This window comes from Sminthopsis crassicaudata, chromosome 2, assembly GCF_048593235.1.
Source record: "Sminthopsis crassicaudata isolate SCR6 chromosome 2, ASM4859323v1, whole genome shotgun sequence".
NCBI classification, from domain to species: Eukaryota; Metazoa; Chordata; class Mammalia; order Dasyuromorphia; family Dasyuridae; genus Sminthopsis; species Sminthopsis crassicaudata.
Window position 1 is genome coordinate 231,091,385 of NC_133618.1, and position 23,452 is coordinate 231,114,836.

Sequence of the window (23,452 nt, forward strand, 5' to 3'; positions counted from 1 at the left end):
CCTGCTGGCCAGTGCTGAAGCCGGGGCGGGCACTCTGAAGTCCCCTTAAACTCCATGCCAAAAGTCTTAAAAAATCTCAGCTTTGAGCGCCCGCTATCAGCCGGGCACAGAATGGCCTCTCCTACACTACCAGGCCCCTCAGCGTGGCAAAGCAGTGGAGGGGAGAAGGGAAACCTCAAAGATGAGTGCCCAAAGCCAGAGTTAGGAGGCCAGATTCTGTGCGGAGCAGCCGGGCCGTCCCTGAGCAGCCCGGGCCGTCCCTGAGCAGCCAGGCTGTCCCTGAGCAGCCAGGACGATCCTGAGCAGCCAGGCCGTCCCTGAGCAGCCAGGACGATCCTGAGTAGCCCGGGCCATCCCTGAGCAGCCCGGGCCGTCCCTGAGCAGCCGGGCCGTCCCTGAGCAGCCAGGCTGTCCCTGAGCAGCCCGGGCCGTCCCTGAGCAGCCCAGGCCGTCTCTGAGCAGCCCGGGCTGATCCTGAGCAGCCGGGCCGTCCCTGAGCAGCCAGGACGATCCTGAGTAGCCCGGGCCATCCCTGAGCAGCCTGGCCGTCCCTGAGCAGCCAGGCTGTACCTGAGCAGCCCAGGCCGTCCCTGAGCAGCCCGGCCGTCCCTGAGCAGCCCGGGCCGTCTCTGAGCAGCCAGGATGATCCTGAGTAGCCCGGGCCGTCCCTGAGCAGCCGGGCCGATCCTGAGCAGCCAGGCTGTACCCGAGCAGCCCGGGCCGTCCCTGAGCAGCCAGGCCGTCCCTGAGCAGCCAGGCTGTACCTGAGCAGCCCAGGCCGTCCCTGAGCAGCCCGGCCGTCCCTGAGCAGCCCGGGCCGTCCCTGAGCAGCCAGGCTGTACCTGAGCAGCCCGGGCCGTCCCTGAGCAGCCAGGCCGTCCCTGAGCAGCCAGGCTGTACCCGAGCAGCCCGGGCCGTCCCTGAGCAGCCAGGCCGTCCCTGAGCAGCCAGGCTGTACCTGAGCAGCCAGGCCGTCCCTGAGCAGCCCGGGCCGTCCCTGAGCAGCCAGGCTGTACCTGAGCAGCCCGGGCCGTCCCTGAGCAGCCGGGCCGTCCCTGAGCAGCCCAGGCCGTCTCTGAGCAGCCAGGCTGTACCTGAGCAGCCTGGGCCGTCCCTGAGTAGCCAGGCTGTACCTGAGCAGCCCGGGCCGTCCCTGAGCAGCCCGGGCCGTCTCTGAGCAGCCAGGACGATCCTGAGTAGCCCGGGCCTTCCCTGAGCAGCCAGGATGATCCTGAGCAGCCGGGCCGTCCCTGAGCAGCCGGGCCGATCCTGAGCAGCCGAGCCGATCCTGAGCAGCCAGGCTGTACCTGAGCAGCCAGGCTGTACCTGAGCAGCCCGGGCCGTCCCTGAGCAGCCAGGCTGTACCTGAGCAGCCAGGCTGTACCTGAGCAGCCCGGGCCGTCCCTGAGCAGCCCAGGCCGTCTCTGAGCAGCCAGGCTGTACCTGAGCAGCCCGGGCCGTCCCTGAGTAGCCAGGCTGTACCTGAGCAGCCCGGGCCGTCTCTGAGCAGCCAGGCTGTACCTGAGCAGCCCGGGCCGTCCCTGAGCAGCCCGGGCCGTCTCTGAGCAGCCAGGACGATCCTGAGTAGCCCGGGCCTTCCCTGAGCAGCCAGGATGATCCTGAGCAGCCGGGCCGTCCCTGAGCAGCCGGGCCGATCCTGAGCAGCCGAGCCGATCCTGAGCAGCCAGGCTGTACCTGAGCAGCCCGGGCCGTCCCTGAGCAGCCAGGCTGTACCTGAGCAGCCAGGCTGTACCTGAGCAGCCCGGGCCGTCCCTGAGCAGCCCAGGCCGTCTCTGAGCAGCCAGGCCGTCCCTGAGCAGCCAGGCTGTACCTGAGCAGCCCGGGCCGTCCCTGAGTAGCCAGGCTGTACCTGAGCAGCCAGGCTGTACCTGAGCAGCCCGGGCCGTCCCTGAGCAGCCAGGCCGTCCCTGAGCAGCCAGGCTGTACCTGAGCAGCCCGGGCCGTCCCTGAGCAGCCCGGGCCGTCCCTGAGCAGCCAGGCCGTCCCTGAGCAGCCAGGCTGTACCTGAGCAGCCCGGGCCGTCCCTGAGCAGCCCAGGCCGTCCCTGAGCAGCCAGGCTGTACCTGAGCAGCCAGGCTGTACCTGAGCAGCCCGGGCCGTCCCTGAGTAGCCAGGCTGTACCTGAGCAGCCAGGCTGTACCTGAGCAGCCTGGCCGTCCCTGAGCAGCCAGGCTGTACCTGAGCAGCCCAGGCCGTCCCTGAGCAGCCCGGCCGTCCCTGAGCAGCCTGGGCCGTCTCTGAGCAGCCAGGATGATCCTGAGTAGCCCGGGCCGTCCCTGAGCAGCCGGGCCGATCCTGAGCAGCCAGGCTGTACCCGAGCAGCCCGGGCCGTCCCTGAGCAGCCAGGCCGTCCCTGAGCAGCCAGGCTGTACCTGAGCAGCCCAGGCCGTCCCTGAGCAGCCCGGCCGTCCCTGAGCAGCCCGGGCCGTCCCTGAGCAGCCAGGCTGTACCCGAGCAGCCCGGGCCGTCCCTGAGCAGCCAGGCCGTCCCTGAGCAGCCAGGCTGTACCTGAGCAGCCAGGCCGTCCCTGAGCAGCCCGGGCCGTCCCTGAGCAGCCAGGCTGTACCTGAGCAGCCAGGCTGTACCTGAGCAGCCCGGGCCGTCCCTGAGCAGCCCGGGCCGTCTCTGAGCAGCCAGGACGATCCTGAGTAGCCCGGGCCTTCCCTGAGCAGCCAGGATGATCCTGAGCAGCCGGGCCGTCCCTGAGCAGCCGGGCCGATCCTGAGCAGCCGAGCCGATCCTGAGCAGCCAGGCTGTACCTGAGCAGCCCGGGCCGTCCCTGAGCAGCCAGGCCGTCCCTGAGCAGCCAGGCTGTACCTGAGCAGCCAGGCTGTACCTGAGCAGCCCGGGCCGTCCCTGAGCAGCCCAGGCCGTCTCTGAGCAGCCAGGCTGTACCTGAGCAGCCCGGGCCGTCCCTGAGTAGCCAGGCTGTACCTGAGCAGCCCGGGCCGTCCCTGAGCAGCCCGGGCCGTCTCTGAGCAGCCAGGACGATCCTGAGTAGCCCGGGCCTTCCCTGAGCAGCCAGGATGATCCTGAGCAGCCGGGCCGTCCCTGAGCAGCCGGGCCGATCCTGAGCAGCCGAGCCGATCCTGAGCAGCCAGGCTGTACCTGAGCAGCCCGGGCCGTCCCTGAGCAGCCAGGCCGTCCCTGAGCAGCCAGGCTGTACCTGAGCAGCCAGGCTGTACCTGAGCAGCCCGGGCCGTCCCTGAGCAGCCCAGGCCGTCTCTGAGCAGCCAGGCCGTCCCTGAGCAGCCCGGGCCGTCCCTGAGCAGCCAGGCTGTACCTGAGCAGCCCGGGCCGTCCCTGAGTAGCCAGGCTGTACCTGAGCAGCCAGGCTGTACCTGAGCAGCCCGGGCCGTCCCTGAGCAGCCAGGCCGTCCCTGAGCAGCCAGGCTGTACCTGAGCAGCCCGGGCCGTCCCTGAGCAGCCCGGGCCGTCCCTGAGCAGCCAGGCCGTCCCTGAGCAGCCAGGCTGTACCTGAGCAGCCCGGGCCGTCCCTGAGCAGCCCAGGCCGTCTCTGAGCAGCCAGGCTGTACCTGAGCAGCCCGGGCCGTCCCTGAGTAGCCAGGCTGTACCTGAGCAGCCCGGGCCGTCCCTGAGCAGCCCGGGCCGTCTCTGAGCAGCCAGGACGATCCTGAGTAGCCCGGGCCTTCCCTGAGCAGCCAGGATGATCCTGAGCAGCCGGGCCGTCCCTGAGCAGCCGGGCCGATCCTGAGCAGCCAGGCTGTACCTGAGCAGCCCGGGCCGTCCCTGAGCAGCCAGGCCGTCCCTGAGCAGCCAGGCTGTACCTGAGCAGCCCGGGCCGATCCTGAGCAGCCGAGCCGATCCTGAGCAGCCAGGCTGTACCTGAGCAGCCCGGGCCGTCCCTGAGCAGCCGGGCCGTCCCTGAGCAGCCAGGCTGTACCTGAGCAGCCCGGGCCGTCCCTGAGCAGCCAGGCCGTCCCTGAGCAGCCAGGCTGTACCTGAGCAGCCAGGCTGTCCCTGAGCAGCCCGGGCCGTCCCTGAGTAGCCAGGCTGTACCTGAGCAGCCCGGGCCGTCCCTGAGCAGCCGGGCCGATCCTGAGCAGCCAGGCTGTACCTGAGCAGCCGGGCCGTCCCTGAGCAGCCGGGCCGATCCTGAGCAGCCAGGCTGTACCTGAGCAGCCCGGGCCGTCCCTGAGCAGCCAGGCCGTCCCTGAGCAGCCAGGCTGTACCTGAGCAGCCCGGGCCGACCCTGAGCAGCCAGGCCGTCCCTGAGCAGCCAGGCTGTACCTGAGCAGCCAGGCTGTCCCTGAGCAGCCCGGGCCGTCCCTGAGCAGCCAGGCTGTACCTGAGCAGCCCGGGCCATCCCTGAGTAGCCAGGCTGTACCTGAGCAGCCAGGCTGTACCTGAGCAGCCCGGGCCGTCCCTGAGCAGCCCAGGCCGTCTCTGAGCAGCCAGGCTGTCCCTGAGCAGCCCCTGGCCTCGTGGCTTTGTTGGCCCGCTCCGCCATGCCCATGCTCAGAAGGCCTCCCAGCTTGTCTGGGAAGGCAGACAAAGTCAACAACAGAGGAGCTGCGTGTTCTGGTGAAGGGAGTTTTGGCAGCTCTCTGTCCTGGGGACAACTAGGGCTGGGGGGGAGGAAGGGGAGGGCCGGGCAAGACTGGGCCATAGGGCACAGTGAGCTTCCCGGATACCTGGTCAGAACCAAACAGTCTTAGTCCATTAGGGGAAATCAGCCCCACCGCATCAGTGAGCACCTGCCGGGGGCCAAGCGCTGTGCCACCTTCTGGGATACAGGGGAGGCGAAAAAAAGTCTCTCTAAGTCTCAAAGGAGCCACAGCCGGGTGGGGAGAGGGGGGGATGCGAAAACAGGCAACCGGCTGCACACTGACACTTACACAGGGCCAACTGCAGATCATTAAAATCAGAGAATTAAAAAATAGAATCTGGGGAAAGACTTGTGGAAGGTGGAACTTCGGTAGAAACGTGAAGCAGGCAGGAGGGAGAGAAGGGAAAGAGAGTGCTTGGATTTGGGGGCTGGAGCATTCCAGTGGGTCAGTCACAGCCAGGGAGAACAGCAGGGAGGGCAAGGGAGGGGAAGGATTATGGTGGAAGATACCCTAGAAGAAGACAAGGTTATGGAGGGCTTTTAATGTCCGGAGGCGATGGGAAACTACTGGAATTGATTAAATGGTGGGGGGTGGGGGGACTGGACACAGCCAGCCTTGTGCTACAGTCACACTGTACATATATATATATGCAAACAAACACATGTGTACAAACCTACTCACAGGTACATAGAGGGCCTCCTGAGGTCATATTCTCAATCAGTCAATTAACAAATATTTGCTGAGTTCAACAGATGGAGCTGGCAGAGTGCTCAACAGGCAGAACTAGGGCTCAAACTCAGGTCTCCCAACTTTCCATTGAAAAGTTCTTGTTATTAACCCTCAGGACATTCCTAATGTTTCATGGGACCGAAGCACCCAAAATTATTTTATCTCAATCAACTCCCCTACAAATCATTTCTGATTCTGATGAACAAAGAGAAATGTGATTAATAGGACATGGGATCTTAAGCTTAGTGTGTCTCAGAGCCTTTTGGAAGACTGGGGAAGCCTATGGATCTCTTCTCAGAACAAATATTTTTAAATGAATAAAATAAAATGCATAGGATTACAAAAGAAAGTAATTCTATTGAAATATAGATATCAAAATTTTTTCAAAAGCAAGTTCAAGGAATCTAGGTTAAGAAACCCTGAATAGGGGAAATTCTAGGCCCCGTTCCCTCCCTTTTTTTTTTTTTTTTTTTTTTTTTTTGAAGAGTTCTGCCTGACCTGGAATGTCCACCCAGCCACTACTTACAGGTTCCCTGAGGAATGATGGGATGACCGGGTACTTCTAGATTGAGGCAAGTTAAGTAGCAACTGGGAAGGTGAGGTTGGGAAGAGGGAAGAAGGAAAGAATCCAAACCTAACCCGGTCTCAGATCCTGATTTCTAGTTCAATGCTCTGGTTCCAGTTCCGAGATCCAAGTTCATCCCATATTCACAGGATCTGGACTGGCCATAGAGATGACCTTATCCACCTCCTAATTTCACAGAAAAGGAAAATGAGATTCAGAGAAGGGAGATGATTTGTTCCTGGTCCAATAGTTCCTAGTAACGGGACCGAGGTGTGAATCTAGGCCTTCTGCCTCCATCCAGAACCCCTTTCATTACAACTTGCTGCCCTTGGCACCAGTTTTGAAAGTGAAGTTTTCTATCTCAGGCCTCCCACCTGACAATGGGAACAACTGTACCTTGTGGTCCCTGGAAGACAATGGAGGTGATATCTGACATCCTCGTGCAGCTTCTAGGACCCCAAGGAGCAGGAGGGACATCATCCCCTTCCTGAGACTAACCTACCCCATGGGTTTGGGGTAAGGAGGTCTCTAAGATCCCATCTAGCTCTGTGAATAGCCAGACTCTGTCATCTAGGGAACCCAAGGGAGTTGGGCAGGCCAAGCAGCAAGCTAATCTAATCCCTTAATGCCAGTCACAATGAGATTTTAGGGCAGCCAGTGGCCAGGCTCCATTTGGTGCCAACATAGGGAATTATTCTATTGGAAGGGACCCCGTAGCCTGGTCTAAAAGCACATGTGCTCCTCCAGCCTCTACCCCTTTTCATTCCCCCATGCTCAGCTCAGAGGCGGGCAAGCTGCTCCCGTAGCTAAGGGGTCTGGGTTTCAGCCCTACTGACTTCTGTGTGGCACTGGGGACAAACGTGTGTGCTAGCTCAATACTAGACCTGAGTTTCCTTTATTTTGGTATAAAGAGTTGTGTCTAAGATCTCTTCTAGAGTTGTCCCTCTTATATTTAGTCTGTGAAATATTTATGCCAGTTTTTATCCTTAGAGCCACCATTTCCCTGGTGAGTTTTTTTTTTTAATAGAAGGTAATAATATTAACCATACCTACATAGTTAGTCAGTGATGGTGGAGATGGTGGTTCAAGGAGTATCTACTATTAAGAACTGGAGTTCCATGCTCATCTAGCTTCATGACCCTAATTCTGTCCAAGAGCAAAAGCAATGAGCAAGAGCTTGGCTTCCCTAGCAAGAGCTAAGGAAGATGTCCCAGGCTGGAGTGGGTGTGAGCGCTGTGCATGTCTCCTTCAGCTGAGAACCGGAGACAGAAAGGCAGGAGAATGGGTGGCCCACGGGATCAGCCCGCTTACCTCCTGCCACTCACCTACCTCTGTTTCTAGGCTGCCTGTTCATTGCCAAGTATCTGGATCCTCCTAGTGGACAGAGTTGTCAATTCCACCTGACCCCTACCAAGAGTTAGGAACTCTTAGGCAAGAACAGCTTCAGTTACTTCCAATCACAGGGAAACTATGCCCCAATATTGATTAATCACCATGCTCAGACCAGGAGAGGCTACCATTTCCACCCTATTTCCCACCAATCACAAATTATATATGTTGTCTGCCCTTGAATTTTATATACTCTATCACAGCTTCCAGGTGGAAGGACCACCTTCCTACAAACCAGAGAACTTTACGGTTCCAGCTACCACAGGGCAAGACGTGGTAGTATCCTCCCAAGGACAGTCTGGACACACCGCTATTGACCTCTAATTACAGTCCAGATGATAATATCCCAGCACAAAATAATAATAATTAGCTGACCCTTAGATAATGCTTTAAAGTCTCAATCAATGCTATGAGGCAAGTACATCACTCACTGACTTTGGATTTAAAAAGCCTGCTTTTATCATCCTCATGCTCATCATTATCTCTCTGCTGATTATTACTAATGGGGCGTGGGCAAATTACTTAATCTTTCTAGACTTCAGTTTTCTCATCTATAAAATGAAGGGAGTTAAACCAGATCAACAGCTTTAAAACAAAGTTCCTACTAATTATTTTAGGACTGTGGAAACTGAGATACAGAGCTGTTGTCACAAGCTAGCCCAAAACTCTGTCCACTGCACCATGGCTTAGTACATAGCCAAGGATATATATATATTGTTCATGCTGCTCTGGGCCATCTTTCCTAATGTAATAGGGATTGGTTCAGGATTGTGCTTTATGCTTTATCAGTTATCATTAGAATTCCAACTGTCTTAGTGTACCAATAATACCTATGGGAGACCTAATCATGAGGAAGCCATTTAATTCTCAAATGTAGCCTATGCTGACCATATAGAAGAATTCTATTCCTCAGAGCCCACTTTTTCGGAAAATCTTCCTTAAAATATATATTTATACATGTACATATACATATGTATACATATACACAGAGAGACATCGCATATATGATTGATTGCCTTGAAATTCGACAATTGATAAAAGATTATGAAAGATTCCCAATGCCGGGCAATTTTTCCAAGCTATCGAGAGTGAACAAAGTTGTGGAGAGTCAACAATGTGGTTCTAAAAGGCGGATTTTTAAAAAGGCCATCAATGCTCAGCCCTGGGCCCTGGCTCCAGAACACAAAAACCAAGAGAAACACCCACGTATCTAAGTAGAAAGGAAACCCAAGGCAACCACAGTTGAGATTCTGCAAACCTCCCCATCTCTTTGTGATGGTTCAGCCACATACTTTCCATTCCACTGTACTATGAACCTCACAAAAATAGACTGACTTGACAACTGGACACCAGTGCTAAATACATTTTAAATGTAATTGTACTAGCTAGTCTTCTCTGATTCATCATATTGATTCTCCTTTTGGGCTGTGGCCCCATTTGTTTTGTTCTGTTCAGAAGACAGTAACCAGTATGGTGAGGGACCTTATAGCTGTTATCTAGGTATTTTCCGTCATGTCTGATTCTGTGCGACCTTTTTTGAGGATTTCTTGGCAAAGATACTGAAGTTTAGTTTTCCAGCTCATTTTACAAATGAGGAAATGGAGGCAAACAGAATGAAGCCCAGGATTACCCCAGCAGTAAGTGTCTGAAGCCAGATTTGAACTCTTAAAGATGAGTTCTCTTACCTCCAGGTCTGGTTCTCATCCACTGGGCCACCTAGCTGCCCAGGAAAGACCTTAAGTTTGGGTCAAATAAGCATCAACTAAAGGAATATTTAGTCTGGAAAAGACTCAGAGGGGACAAGTTAGCTATCATTTACTCCCCTCTGTGACTGGCCTGCTGAGTTATTTCTTCTTTTTTTTTTTAAATTCAAATATCAGGCATTTATCTTTTCTTACACTTTGCAAGTTGAGGAAGGATTAGATTTGTTCTGTTTGTCCCTGGGAGCAGCCCAGGGACAAGGGCTGGAAGTTGCCAAGAAACAAACTTAGGCTAGGTGCCAAGATACACTTCCTAACAATTCAAGGTGTCCAGAAATGAAGTGGGCTGTCTATAGGGACATTAGAAAACTGCCTCTTGGAGCTCTTCAAATAGAGACCAGAGGATTATTTGGGAGTGGAAACCAGACTGCTTTTCCATTCCAGGTTAGATTAGATAGCCTCTGAAGTCCCTTCTAATTTTTCAGTTTGGTTAAGCAGTGATTATGTAATTGCTAATGCAAACACAGGCCATATATTATTATTTTGACCAGTAGAATATAACTAGGCCCTAGCACAAATTTAGAAAATCCCACTATAATGTCTTTTACTCACCTTTAAAATTTCCCTGTGGAACTAATCAGTGCCACAACATCCAAAATTAGAATTGTCTGTGTTCCTCATTTTCCTAGTTTATCTATCATTTCTAAATGGTGAGCAAACCAAATTCTTGGTTTTATGAGTGTCTCCCTGATTACTCTATGAATATAAATGAGGAAGAGTAAAACATCTCAGGAAAACATCTCTTCTGTTGACAAGAACTAAAGCACTTAAGGAACACCAATTAGTCAACCATAGTGACTTCTAATCACCTCTTATGTGAAAAAAAGAAAGAAAAGAAAAAATGGTCCATGCTGAAGGAACCCACAGTCTACTGGGGAGACAATATGTAAAAACCGTGTACAAACAAGATACAGAAAGGATAAATTAAGGGTAGTCATGGAAGGAATATACCAAGGTTAAGGAGGACTGGGAAAGGATTCTTGTAGAAGGTGGGACCTTGGCAGAGACTTGAAGGAAGCCAGAGAGCTAAGAGACAGATATGAAGAGGAAAAGTATTCCAGGTATGGAGTTCAGCCAGAGAAGATGGAAGCAGGAGATGGAATATTGTTCAAGGAACAGCACCAACCAGTGCCACTGAATTGTAGAAGACATAGAGAAGAGTTAAGTATAAGAAGACTAGACTGGTAGGTAAAGGCTAGATTATGTAAGGCTTTAAAAGTTAATCAAAAGATTTTACTTGATCCTAGAAGTAAGAGGGAGTCACTGGAATTAATTGTGACTAGGAAGGGGGATACGGTCAGACCCCCATTTTAGGAAGATCAATTTGACAGCTGAGGGGAGGATGACATGATGTGGAGAAAGTCTTGAGACAGGAAGACTTACCAATAGTCCAGCCCTGAGAAGATGAGTTTTGCATCAAGATGTAACAATGTCAGAGGAGAGCAGTGGGCATAAACAAAAGCTATCATGAAGGTAGAAACAAGAGGACATGGCAATTTACAGATGAGGAGTCGAGGATGTCAACTGAATGACTGGGAGAATGTTGATGGTGATAGAGAAATTAGAACAATAAAGAGTTTAATTTTGGACAAATTTAAGTTGTCTACTGAGCATCCAGTTTGAGATGTCTAATAGGAAGATTGGAGGTGCAAGACTGGAGGCCAGGAACAAGATTAGGACTGGACAATTAGAACTGAGAATTATCTGCAGAGAGATAATAATTGAAACCATGAGAGCTGATGAGCTCATCTAGTAAAATAGCATAAAGGAAAAGAGAAAGTTCTCATATTTGGCAGGAATGACATAGATAAGATCCAGCAAAGGAGACAGGATGACAGGTAGGAGAACCAGGAAAGCCACAGTCACAAAAATCTGGAAGGAAAAAGATTTCATAGAGAAGGAAGTATTTAGGAAGTCCAAAGATGTGGAAAGGTCAAAATGGATGAATATTGAAAAAAGGCCATTAAACCTGACAAGAGATGATTAGTAACTTTGGAGAGATTTTGTTTTGATTGAATAATAAGTCAGAAGCCAGACTGAAAAAAGTTAAGAAGAAAGTGAAAGGAAAGGAAGTGGAAATCTTTATTGCAGAGTCCCTTGTTAAGGATTTTAACCTCAACAGGGAGGAGATAGTGGAAAATGGATTGATCAAGTGAGGACTTTTTTGAAGATGGGGAGACAAGGCCAGATTTTAGGGCAAAGAAGCAGCCAGTAAACTCAGAAAGAGATTAAGAGTAAGTGAGAAAGTTGGGAAAGTTCTACTATCACAGAAGAAAGATTAGGCTTCACTTCACAGAATTTTTGTCTTTTTAGACCTTGTTCACCCTTTGCTTTAGAAGAGGACAAGTGGACTCGATTGTAAATTGGATTTAAGTAAGGCAGAGCTGCACAGTCATCTGCCTCACTCTCTTCCAGAGTCTTCAAAGTCCAGAAGCAAGATAAAAGTCAGGAGGTCTGATGATGGTCCAGGAGGCAGTGGATGAGCTTGACATCTTCCATGTCTGACCAAACTCAAGGCTTTCCAGGGTGTAGGAGCCCATCTGCTGAGATGGTTTGAGTAATGTGGTCTCTGAACATGCTACAGCTTCTTGGAGCCAGAGGTGAGAGCTGGGGGACAAGTGGACACCAAAGATGGATGAACAGGCCTGAAAAGGGCTCAGCAGCCCTCACAGCAGAGGTGCTAGTTCTCTCTGAACATCTTACGCATCCTTAATAAATATTCCTTAATCAACTGATTGACCAGAAAGGCCTCCTTCCAAAGAACCTTCTCCATTCAGCCCTGGGAATGGCATCTAAAGAGGTAGAATTGGATTCCTTCAGTTTCATGATTGATGAACAAATAGGTTATATAGTAGAACTAGCACTGGACAGGGAGTAAAGAAGCAGGGGCTAGAGCTCAATCTGCTAACTCACCTGACCCCGGCAAGCCAGTGGTCCCCTCTTGGGCCTTATTTCACCTCCATGATGTGACAGAGCAGGCAGTCTATTGTGATCATAATTTTTTTATGTTTTATCCCGAATATGTAAGCTTAAGGATTCACTCTCAACAAGTAGCTAGTCTTGCTTAGGACTAGAGATAATTCCTTCCATTCCCAACTTCCAGAACCAGTTCCCCCCCCCCCCCACCTGACTCCTAAACCCTCTACTTTGCTTTACTTTCTATTCTTTTCTTAGATCTTTTTTTAAAAAAATATTTTTTTGGGGGGAGAGGGCAAAGCAATTGAGGGTAAGTGAGTTGACCAAAGTCACACAGTTGATAAAGTGTTAAGTGTCTGAAGTAGCATTTGAACTCAGGTCCTTTTGATTTCAATTCTGGAACTCTATCCACCATACCACCTAGCCGTCCCTCTATTTTTTCCTTAGGACACTATTTAAAGTGGTGGATGTGTAATACTCAGAAAAAGCAGTATCCAAATCCTGCTTCAGATACTTATTTGTGTGACCCAGTCAAGTCATTTAATTCCTCATTGCTCCAATTTTCTCAATATAAGATAAAGTAATAATAGTAGTTCTAAGTGGTCCTGTTGACACAACACTGAGCCTAGAGTTCGGAACATCTGAGCTCAAATCCGGATTCAGACACCTATTAGCTGTGTGACTTTGGGCGAGTCACTTAATCCTGTTTGCTTCAGTTTCTGTAAAATGAGTCGGAGAAGGAAATGGCACTCCCGTATCGTTGCCAAGAAAATCCCAAATGGGGTCACAAAGAATCAGACACAACTGGAAAATGACTTAACAACAAGTAGCATCTGCCTCACAGGTTGCTAGGAAGATCAGAAGAGAAAACATGTCAAGTGCTTGCAAACTGTAAGCTATCCTGTCTCACTGGAGCAGTCCATTCTTCTCTCTCCCTCTAGGGGGCAAAAAATAATAAAAATATTCCTTCCTCATTCCACTAGACCACAAGATAGTAAAATTAACATTTTATTGAGTTGCAGATGTACTATTGTTTCAGGCTACAGTTTGCCCAAGAAGGGACAAAGGGTTTAAAGCAGGACTTGTAATCTAAGGGTGTGGTGATCTTATGACATAGGTAGGAAGCTCTGGTTTTTCAATCTAGACAGTCTAGGGGAGAGGGGTTGGAAGGGATGATTTTAAGGAGTACTTCCAGGGAACACTCAGCTCATCTGGGTAGAGGAGGAGGGATGAATGTATCCAACAATGATGATTAAAAAATAATGGTGATGTAAAAACAAAAGTTAACAAGAAAAACATTTTAGAAGAATTATAGCATTTCGAAGTTGTTTTAAGGACTCCAAATCATTGAACAATACAGTTTCTGAATAATTAAACATAATTATCACCCGGATGAGAGATGCTGGGAGGAGTATAAGCAGTTTGCAACATTTTAAATGATCAGTTTTTAAAGAGCCCTGGAGTAAAAGATGTCAGCAAAAGAAAATATATATGAATGGTCATATGTAAAACATAAAGCCTGTGTACTTTTCAGATAATAATGATTACAACTAGTACTTAGGAGCAGCTAGGGGTCCCAGTGGATAGAGTCGGGAAGACAGCTTTATGACTTGAAATCTGACCTCAAACATTTAATAACTCTGTGATCCTGGGTAAGTCACCTGACCCTATTTACCTCAGTTTTCTCATCTGTAAAAATAAGCTGGAGGTGACGATGGCAAGCCACTCCTGTATCTCTGCTAAGAAAAATCTTAGATGGAGTCACAATGAGTTGGATAAAACTAAACAACAAATAAAAAATATATATAGTTTATATAGTTTTTTTTAAGATTTGCAAAACATTTTACAAATAATATCACACTTTATCCTGATAACAAATCTCAGAGGTAAGTACTATCATTACTCCCATTTTACAGATGATGAAACTGAGGTTAAGTGTGTCCCACAGGTATTGTCTGAAGCCAAATTTGTGCTCAGCTGCCTCAAATGCTTACACGTCGGAGAAAGTAAAGAGAAAACATCAAACTATAGAGGTTGTAGAGAGGAAGTAAGAATTCTTTGCTTGAATTCTCCCAGTGACAGTAAGTTCTCACCTGACCAAAAAACCCATTCCATTGTTGGGCAGCTCTGATTTTTAGGAAATTCTTCTATATACTGAGCTTAATGTTTCCCTATAACTTTGTTCAACTGGTCTTAATTCTGTCATCTGGGGCCAAAGAGAACATGGCCAATCTCTAAATTCCCAAGTGATTATTTGTCATTATGGCATTGTGTCTTTATAAAGCCCAACTTATCAGGCACCCTATTATTTGGAAGATGGAAAACTATTAATTTTTTAAATGGAATTATATCAGCCTGTGGTAGGAGGGACTAGAGAAAGTAAAGGGCTATTGTGTTTTGATTGAAGTCTGTTATAACATGGAGAGACACTCAAAACTTAAAGGAATTGTAAACTGATGGTCTGGCAGAGCTGTCAGGATGGGGAATTGTTTCTAAGTTTCTGTTAAGGAAATATACATTTAAAAACTCTAGGACCTTCCTCTCAAGTTGGCTACAGTGTAATTTTATCAGCTCTAGAAAGTCCTAAAACTATCTATCTACCTCCTAACCCTCACCTCTGTGCTACTCCAGCCAAAAATCTTTGCATTGTCTTATTATCCTTAAGTCTTTCATTAAAATATAACATCCTTGGTTCTTGTCAACAAGGAGATGATTCAAGCCAGTTCCAATGGACTTGTGATGAAGAGAGCCATCTACACCCAGAGAGAGGCCTGTGGGAACTGAGTGTGGTTCACAACATAGCATTCTCACTCTTTTTGTTGTTGTTGGCTTGCATTTTATTTTCTTGCTCATTTTTTCCAATTTGTTTTGATTTTTTTATGCATCAAGATAATTGTATAAATATGTATGCATATATTGAATTTAACATATGTTTCTATCATGTTTAACATATATTGGACTACCTGCCATCAAGGAAAGAGGGTGAGGGGAGGGGGGAAATTGAAACACAAAGTTTTACAAGGGTTAATATTGAAGAATTATCCATGCATATGTTTTGAAAATAAAAAGCTTTAATAAATAAATAAACAAATATGTAAAACATCCTAGATCCCATCCACAAAGACACATTCTATTTTCTTTGTTCAAAAGTCCCTTCTAACGTTGGAATTCTATATCCTAAGGTCTCTTTATTTCAGAAGGGAGAAAGAGTTTGAGGAAGGGAAATGGAAGCTCCTAAAATGAACTTTGTCTCTTATCGACTCCATAATTTCTTCCCGTTCCATTTCTGTCTGGGGCTTCCTAGCAGGTCCCCCACGACAACACCCCATGCCATTCTGGAACACCAACTAATTTCTCTCCTTTTCCCTGTCTCCTACCAGCGAGTGTTTGGATAACTTCTAAATGGCTCCTCTGGTTCTCTCCTCTGGAAATGCTCCTGCCCAGCGGGCTCCCTTTTTCTGGGGCCTGGAAGGTCATCCCCACCCTAGTGGCTCCAGACTTGGCAGGACCCCGCTGCAGACAGAGGCTCAAACAGTGGCTTGTCTGTACTAAGGATTGGTGTTTACCCAGCGGAGGAGACTGGGGAGAGCAGAGAGGAAAGACCTGGCTGAGCATACTTAGAAGGCTGCAGGCTTCAGCCTAACTTCCTGGATGCTCCTTGTTCTGTAATCTGGGGGTGTTAGAATAGGTGGCCTCTGAGGTCCCTTTCAGCTGTAGACTTGTGATTTTATGGTCTTCTGCCCACCCTGGGCTCCCTCCTCCTCATGGAACGGTCTGGAGATGAAACTGGCCCAGACCCCCTTCTAGTGGTCCTTTCAGCTCTAGGCAAGTCACCTAACCTGTCCAAGTGTCTCAATATCCCTTCAGCGCAATGAGGGTAACTCTGCTTGTAGTAGATCCAGCTCCCAGAGTTGTGAGGAAAGAGCTTTTTGAAGTGGCTTAGAGATATGAATTGTTATTATCGTGCCCACTTTCTTTTCTGAGTCTGACAACAGCCTCATGGGGGTAGCTAGAGCAGATGTTATGATTTCCTTTTTACACATGAAAGGGAGAGGGAAAAGGAACCTACCTAGTGCTTGCTATATATTAGTATTAGCCTAATATGGATCAGACACTGTGCTAAGAGCTTTAACAAGTATTATCTGAGTTAATTGGCATAATAATTAATTCCTCAAGGGAGATGGTATTATTTTTTTCAGTTTATATTTGAGGAAACTGAGGCAAATAGTAGTTAATTGACTTATTTAATTGATATAGCTAATAAGTCTCAGAAATCCAAATAAACCTCAAAAGTGGCTTGCTCAAGGTCACTGATCTCATCAGTGGCAATACAGGAGCTTAAAGAGCAAAGGAAAGATGTTTAAGCAGGCACAATTCAATTTCATCAGGTTCAAGCGACCCACTTGGAAGCAATGACATCAAAGACATTCCCGAGGCCATGTATGAGCAAGGAGAGGTGGTCCAGTCATATACGGAGAGTGACCACAAACAAATGCATACACAAAATGTTAAAAACGCCACACTGACTAGATCCTTTAGAGAAGATTTATGGATGATATGGTGGGATGAAAAAAAGCCATGGAGAGATTGTGATCTGCAGAGTACTTACATTAATGTGTCAATGGATTTCCCCAGTACTAGCACATCAACTTCTATCTTCCTGACACCTAGTTTATTGTTCTTTCCACTGTATCCCACTGCCTGCCCACTAACCTTTCCTACCAGGACACAGCAGAAGTGATGTGGATCACTATTACAAAACTGCTGGAGAGATAGATACCTTTAACATAAAATCTTTTAAACATATTTTTAACATAATCTTAACATAAAATCTTTCCTAATCCCTCCCGATGCTGTCAGATTCCAATCCTGGAAGTTGTCCAGGATTTTGTGAGCTCTGGGTATCAGTTTCCTCCTCTATAAAAACAATTGATTGGACTAAATGATATGTAAAGTTCCTTACACTATTAACATTTTCTGTTTTAAAGGCCTTACCAGCTCTCAGCAGTCTATTCTTTGTTTTTTTTTAATATTTTATTTTTCCAAATACATGCAAAGATAGTTTCCATTTATCATTGCAAAACTTTGTGTTCCAAATTTCTTTCTCCCGTCTTCCCCCCTCCCTAAGACAACAAGCAATCAGATATAAGTTAAATGCATGCAGTTCTTTTAAATATATTTCCATATTCATCATAATGCCCAAAAAAAAGCAGATCAAAAGGGGGAAAAACATGAGAGAGAAAAAAAAAAACAAGCAAAGAAACAAACAACAACAAAAAAGTGAAAATACTACGCTTTGATGCACATTCAATCTCTTTCTGGATGCAGATGGTACTTTCCATCACAAGTCTATTGAAATGCCTTGAATTACCCCACTGTTGAAAAGAGCCAAGTCCATCACAGTTGATCATCACATAGTCTTGTTACTGTGCACAATGTTATTTTGGTTCTGCATCATTTCATCAGGTCTTTTCAGGCTTTCCTGAAATCAGCCTGCTCATCATTTTTTATAAAACAATAATATTCCATTACATTCATATAAACATAACTGATTCAACTGATGGGCATCCACTCTTTCCTTCCTTTATGATCTCTTTGGGATACAGACTCAGTAGAGACATAGTAGTCTATATTCTAAAGGCCCTTCCATAATTGACCTTCTATGTTAGAATCCTCTCAAAGAAATGACAAGACTTAGCAATGTTTTTTCCTATCTGCATGCATGCATAATGAGAATGGATGAAAGGGGGAGACAACATGCACATAAATGCATACAAACAAGTTACATACAGGATAATAGAAATAATTAAACATTAATTATTATCATTTTATATATTAGATAACAGCATAACATCATTATTATTAAAATGATTAATTATAATCATTTGTCAGAAATGGTACTAGATTTAGAGGGGTTAGGAAAAGCTTTTGACAAAATGTGGGATTTAATTTGAGACATAAAGGAAATCAGTGAGGTCAGTAGGCAGAGTGGAGGAGAGAGACAGGAACAGGAGGAAACATGCCTGGAACTGTGTCTTGTTCCTATCTTGTTGCCTTCCAGGCAACAGCAATCACAGAGGAGAGAACTAGAGAATGAGCCATTTTTAAAGTTATCTAAACACCTCTAGTAGGAGACAGGGGAATGAAGAGAAATTACTTTGTGTTCAAGAAGACCTGCAAGGAAGCAAGCTCCAGACAGAAATGGAACAGGAGGAAATTATGGAGAGATAAGAGTTCACTTTATGATCAGTGAGGAGGCTGACTCATTATCACAGAAGCATGGAACTAGAGCTGGGGAAGCAATATGCATGATAGACAGACAGATAGATATGTGGGTAGATAAGGGGATGGACAGATGGATGGATAAACAGACTAATTTATTTAGATATTTATTTGGAAACAGAGACACACAGAAAATAATTATAGATTAAACTCATCCTTTCAACTTTCAATCCTCTTGTGCCATGTTTCTTATACTTGTTTGTGTCCTCTACCAACTCCATAGAATGCTACTTACAGGTAGGCGTATTTCATTTTTAGCTAGAAATTCACATTTTGTTAAATTCTTTTATGAAATGTGGTCTTTGAGTGTGGGTTGAAGAAAATTACACTTTTGTGTATATGAGGTTTTATTTCTATTGATACTTTTTGCAGGCAACATTTGGAAAAAAGAGAGCAGTAGATAGAGCACAGGAAGACCTGAATTCAAATTTGACTTTAGACACAACACTGGCTAGCTGTATTACCCGGGGCAAGTCACTTAACCCCAATCACCTCACATAATAATAATAATAATAATAATAATAAATAATAATAATAATAATAAACAGTATGAAAGTACATAGAATGCATGTATTTGTGGAGCCTGCCTCGTCATCCTTTTTGGCCTCATTTGTAAAATAAGGATTTAGACTAGAACATCCTAGATGTTTTCCATTTCTAAATCCTATAATTTTATCATTTCTTCCTCAACTTTGGTTTTCCTCTTGCTGTGCCTCAAATAAGACATTCCCATCTCCCAAGTCCATGCACTTTCATTGGCTTTCCTTAGTGCTTGGAATATCTCCACATCTTAGTTTCTCTGGCTGAATCTGAATCTGGCTTCAAGTCCCAGCTACAATCCCACCTTCTAAATGCTAGTTCCTTCTGCCAGGTTGATTATCTTCAGTTTATCTTTTATATATCTTATTTGTACACAGTCATTTGCATGTTGGCTCCTTCATTTGACTGCTCATTAGGCCAGAACTTTATAGGCCCAGTGCCGGGTACATAGTAATCACTTATTAAATGCTTGTTGATTGACATATTGATTGGCCTGGTTTTCTGGGAAGGGGTTCAGCCTGCTTAGGACTCCGCCTCTCCTAAAGTATCTTAACACTTTCTTTAATAGGATTAAACAGAAGTTCTTAGACACTCCCAACCCTTACAAAAGGAACCAAGACCCATCTCCTTTCATTGTCACACAGGGCTCTCCTATTCGTAGCACTTTCTAGTTATAAAGTGCTTTCACTATAAAGTGGTAGATGACGTAGTAGATGGAGCACCAGCCCTGAAGTCAGGAGGTCTCCTGAGTTCAAATCCAACTTCAGACATCTAAAACAATAAATACAAGCTGTGTGACCCTTTCCCACTCCTCCCCCCACAAAAAAATGCTTTCAGAGAGATCTCGTCTGATTCAGATAACAATGTGAGTTAAGGAGGGAGGAAAAATTATTCCCATCTCACAGATAAGAGAAGTAAAGTAACACAAATCATAATTATCTAGTTCTGCTCCAATTTTTGTTGATGGTACCACAATCTTATCTGCTTCTTCTTCCTCCTTACCCCACCTCCCAAATCTTGTCCTTCCTAGCTCCAGAGCATCTCCTGCATTTTCTGTTTTTTTCCCTTTTATTTATGTTGTCAGTACCCTAGTTATAATTTCATGTTATATATGTTTTTTGATTATAAAAATCTCCTAATGGGTCTGCCAGAACTGCCAAAATAATCTTAAGTAGGAGAAGGGCCACATCACTCCAAGGCTCCCAAATTTGCCACAGGACAAAATATAAACTCTTGGTTAAGTTAAAGACTCATAAGTTTGTGGATCTAGCCCTGGTAGGTATCACAGAGGCTCTATTTTGCAGATAAGGAAATTGAGGAACAAGTGTAATGTGACCTGCCCAAAGTCACACACATAGTAAATGGCAGAAAGATTCAGAGTTCTCAGTATTCAAAGCCACCCTTTCTATTATATCATACTATTTTCCTCTATCTATTCTAAGCTACTTTTTCTGTATTATTTTACTTTATCCTTTTCCCCCTGCTCTATATTCCAAAAGAAGTGTAGTTGTAAGCCATTAAAAGTTAAAACTTGGGGTAGGTAGGTGGCACAGTGGATGGAGCAGCAGCCCATAGTCACAAGACCTGAGTTCAAATCCAGCCTCAAATACTGACTACTAGTGTGATCTTGGATAAGTCACTTAACCCTAACTGCTTCCCCCTCAAATTTAAAAGTTCATTAAGACACCCTATAAAATTGAACTGATTAGAACTGTTAGCTGTTCCCCAATACTGTCCTGCCATCTCATCTTTATGAATTTGCCTCAGTTAGCCCCTATATACATGAAAAGAATTCCTTCTTTTCTTACTGAAAGCTTTCTTTTCCTTTACGTTCAAGTGAGGTTTTATCTCCTCCATGAAGCCTTCTCTGATCTTATTCCTCTTCTCTGCTAGCCCAGGTAAATGATCCTTCCTTCCCCACATTTTCCTTGAGCACTTTTTCCCAGTCTCTCCTTTGCCATTATCATAGAATCATAGAACTAAAGTATGCATGATATAGACAAGCAGATTACTGGATAGACAATCAGCCAGATAGATATAAAAATGGACACAGAGGAAGCAATAAAGAGTAAAATTAAATATGGAGTGCTGAATGCAGTGTTAGGGAGATATAGAATCAAATCTTGCTTCCAATATTTATTATCTACTACCTGAAAAATCATTTAACTTTTTTTTAGCCTCAGTTCTTCATTTATGTAATGAAGATACTGAAGTAGACAACCTTAAATGTCTCTATCTGTTCAAATGGTTTTCATGAGTCCAGGTCAGTGCTCTATCCGCTCACTGTACCACTTAACTCTCACCTGGCAGATCTGCACTCAGATATCCAGAGAATATGTAGTTCTGATCATTTATGTTCGAAGCTCTGACAGTTTGTGAAAGGAAACCATTTAGATGCCCACTTGGGCTTTAGTCAACTCTTCTCCCAAAGAAGAAAGACATTTTTCTTTTCAGAGGGAGAAGAGACCAAATTTCAGCTCCATGGATATAATATAGTATATGGCTCTTATAACCCAAGCCCCAACTCTGTCTCAAGCTGGAGATCTCTTGCTAGGGAAGTGAGGAAAATTCTCTAAAGCACTGGTTTTCAAACCCTTTTTTGACTAAACAGCTCTATCAGGAAAACCTTTTAAGGATAAAGCCCCTATGTGTGTGTGTGTGTGTATACACACATACACACACACACACACACACACACACACACACACACACACACACATATAATGTTATATAAGTCCTTCCTTCTCTCTTCCCCCCATATCCAATATGTTACCAAGGCCCATTGATTTCATCTTTGCAACATCCCTTGTAGAGGCCCCTTTATCTCTTCTGGCATTGCCACCACTGTAGTGCAGGCCTTCATCACCTCATGCTTGAATTATTGCAATAGCCAACTGCTGAGACTGTAGGCCCCACTCCAATCCATCCTCCATTCAGTCACCAATGTGATTTCCCTAAAGCACAAGTCTGATCATATCAATTCCATCCACCCCTTCCCCTCACACTCATTAATCTTCAGTGGTTCCTTATGGCCGTCAGGATCAAATACAAAATACTGTTTGACATTCAAAACCCTTCATAACATATCTCCTCCTACTTTCTCAGTCTTCCTACACTTTCCTTCCCAACTCTTCAATCCAAAGATACTGGAGACTCTCAATTGTTCCAGAAATAAGACACGTTAGAGTTGCAGGCATTTTTTCCACCTAGAATGCTCTCCCTCCTCAATTCCATCTATGTGTCTTCCTTTAAGTCCTAACTTAAATCCCATCTTTTATAGAAAGCCCTTCCCAACCCCTTTTAATTTCAGTACCATCTCTCCCTTAATTATTTCCTATTTGTCCTATATAGCTTGTCTGTATATATTTATTTACAGGTTGTCTCTCCATTATATCGTTATCTCTTCAGAGATAAGGACTGTCTTTTGCTGTTTTTTATATCCCCAGGTCCTGGTATTTAATAAATGTTTATTCAATTATATATGAGTTAATATACTAATAATTATAGGCATTATAAAGTTTATGCAAAATATAGAAATAGATAAATATGAAATAGCATTTGATCCTACAGTCAATAGGAAGTAGTTTATTGAACAGGCGAGTGGTATGTTCCGACCAGCCCTTAAGGAAAGTCACTTTGGCAACTGTGTAGATGGATCTGTTGGAATGGAGAGAGGAGATAGAGAGACCTGAGCTGTTGACATGAGTAGAGAGAAAGGGACAGATCCAGAGATGGTAGAAATGACAAGACAAAAATGGTTTTCCTTATCTGCATGCATGCAGAAATATTGCAACCTTCCCCTAGCAGAATATAGGCTCTCTGGGGTCAGGAACCCTCAGATTTTTGTTTACTCCCAGCCCTAGAATGGGAGCTGTCACTTAACGAATACTTAATTGAAGCTAGATAACTACTCTGATGTCCCTTCAGCTCTGCCAGTTGTTTGAATTCCAACAATTCGTTCTTGAATGATCCTTTGCTCTATATTCCTCCCACAAAAGTGCCTATACAACCTATTCACACTTTTTTGTTCAGGTACTCACCAAATCCTCCTTAGGGGAGCTACCAAATGTATAGGAGGCTTTCTTTTGGGTCTTTTAATGTTTCAAAGACGCATAAGGACAGCCATCTTCCTCAGCTGCATGGCCTGGCCATCTCTTTTTTCCAGTTATACATAGGGATAGAGATAGGAACCAGACCTATGATTTCATTGCTACTGGGAACTCCCAGTGAGAAAAGCTCCCTTTGCAAAGGTGATGACCTGCCTCTAAAAGTGAGAAGGGATGAGAGAGCAATCTCAATCACTGAGAATTTAAGCATCTTGTCCAGTTTTAAGTGTGTGTGTGTCAGAAGGGGGACTTTAAAAAGCTCCCGGAGCAGCTCTCCATCCAGGACGATACCTCTGATGAAATCTTTTATGCCAAATTTTTTTAATGTAATGACTACTGAGCTGCTTCATTCTACCTAAGCATTTCTAAAAATTCTGTGAAAATTCTTGAAAGGCTTCTGGGACATTCTCAGTTTAAAAATCAACCATCTGACACCTCCTTTATCAGTTCAACTCAGAGAATAGAACAAATAACTATGTAACACCTCTAGCAGAGTGGGGGTAGGGTGGGGGAAGGAGGGAATAAGCAAGCCCAGCCAGAGAGTCAGATGATAAATCTTCTGGTCCAGACCAG

At 46.1% G+C, this 23,452-nt stretch overlaps 1 protein-coding gene and 1 long non-coding RNA gene across 2 annotated transcripts in view; one reads left to right on the forward strand and one right to left on the reverse strand.

Annotated features, from left to right (window-relative positions):
- HNF4A (hepatocyte nuclear factor 4 alpha) overlaps window positions 1-23,452 on the reverse strand; it is an 80,709-nt gene that overhangs the window by 55,900 nt on the left and 1,357 nt on the right. The gene's annotated exons all lie outside the window — the stretch shown is intronic.
- LOC141555559 (uncharacterized) overlaps window positions 1-23,452 on the forward strand; it is a 58,132-nt gene that overhangs the window by 1,268 nt on the left and 33,412 nt on the right. The gene's annotated exons all lie outside the window — the stretch shown is intronic.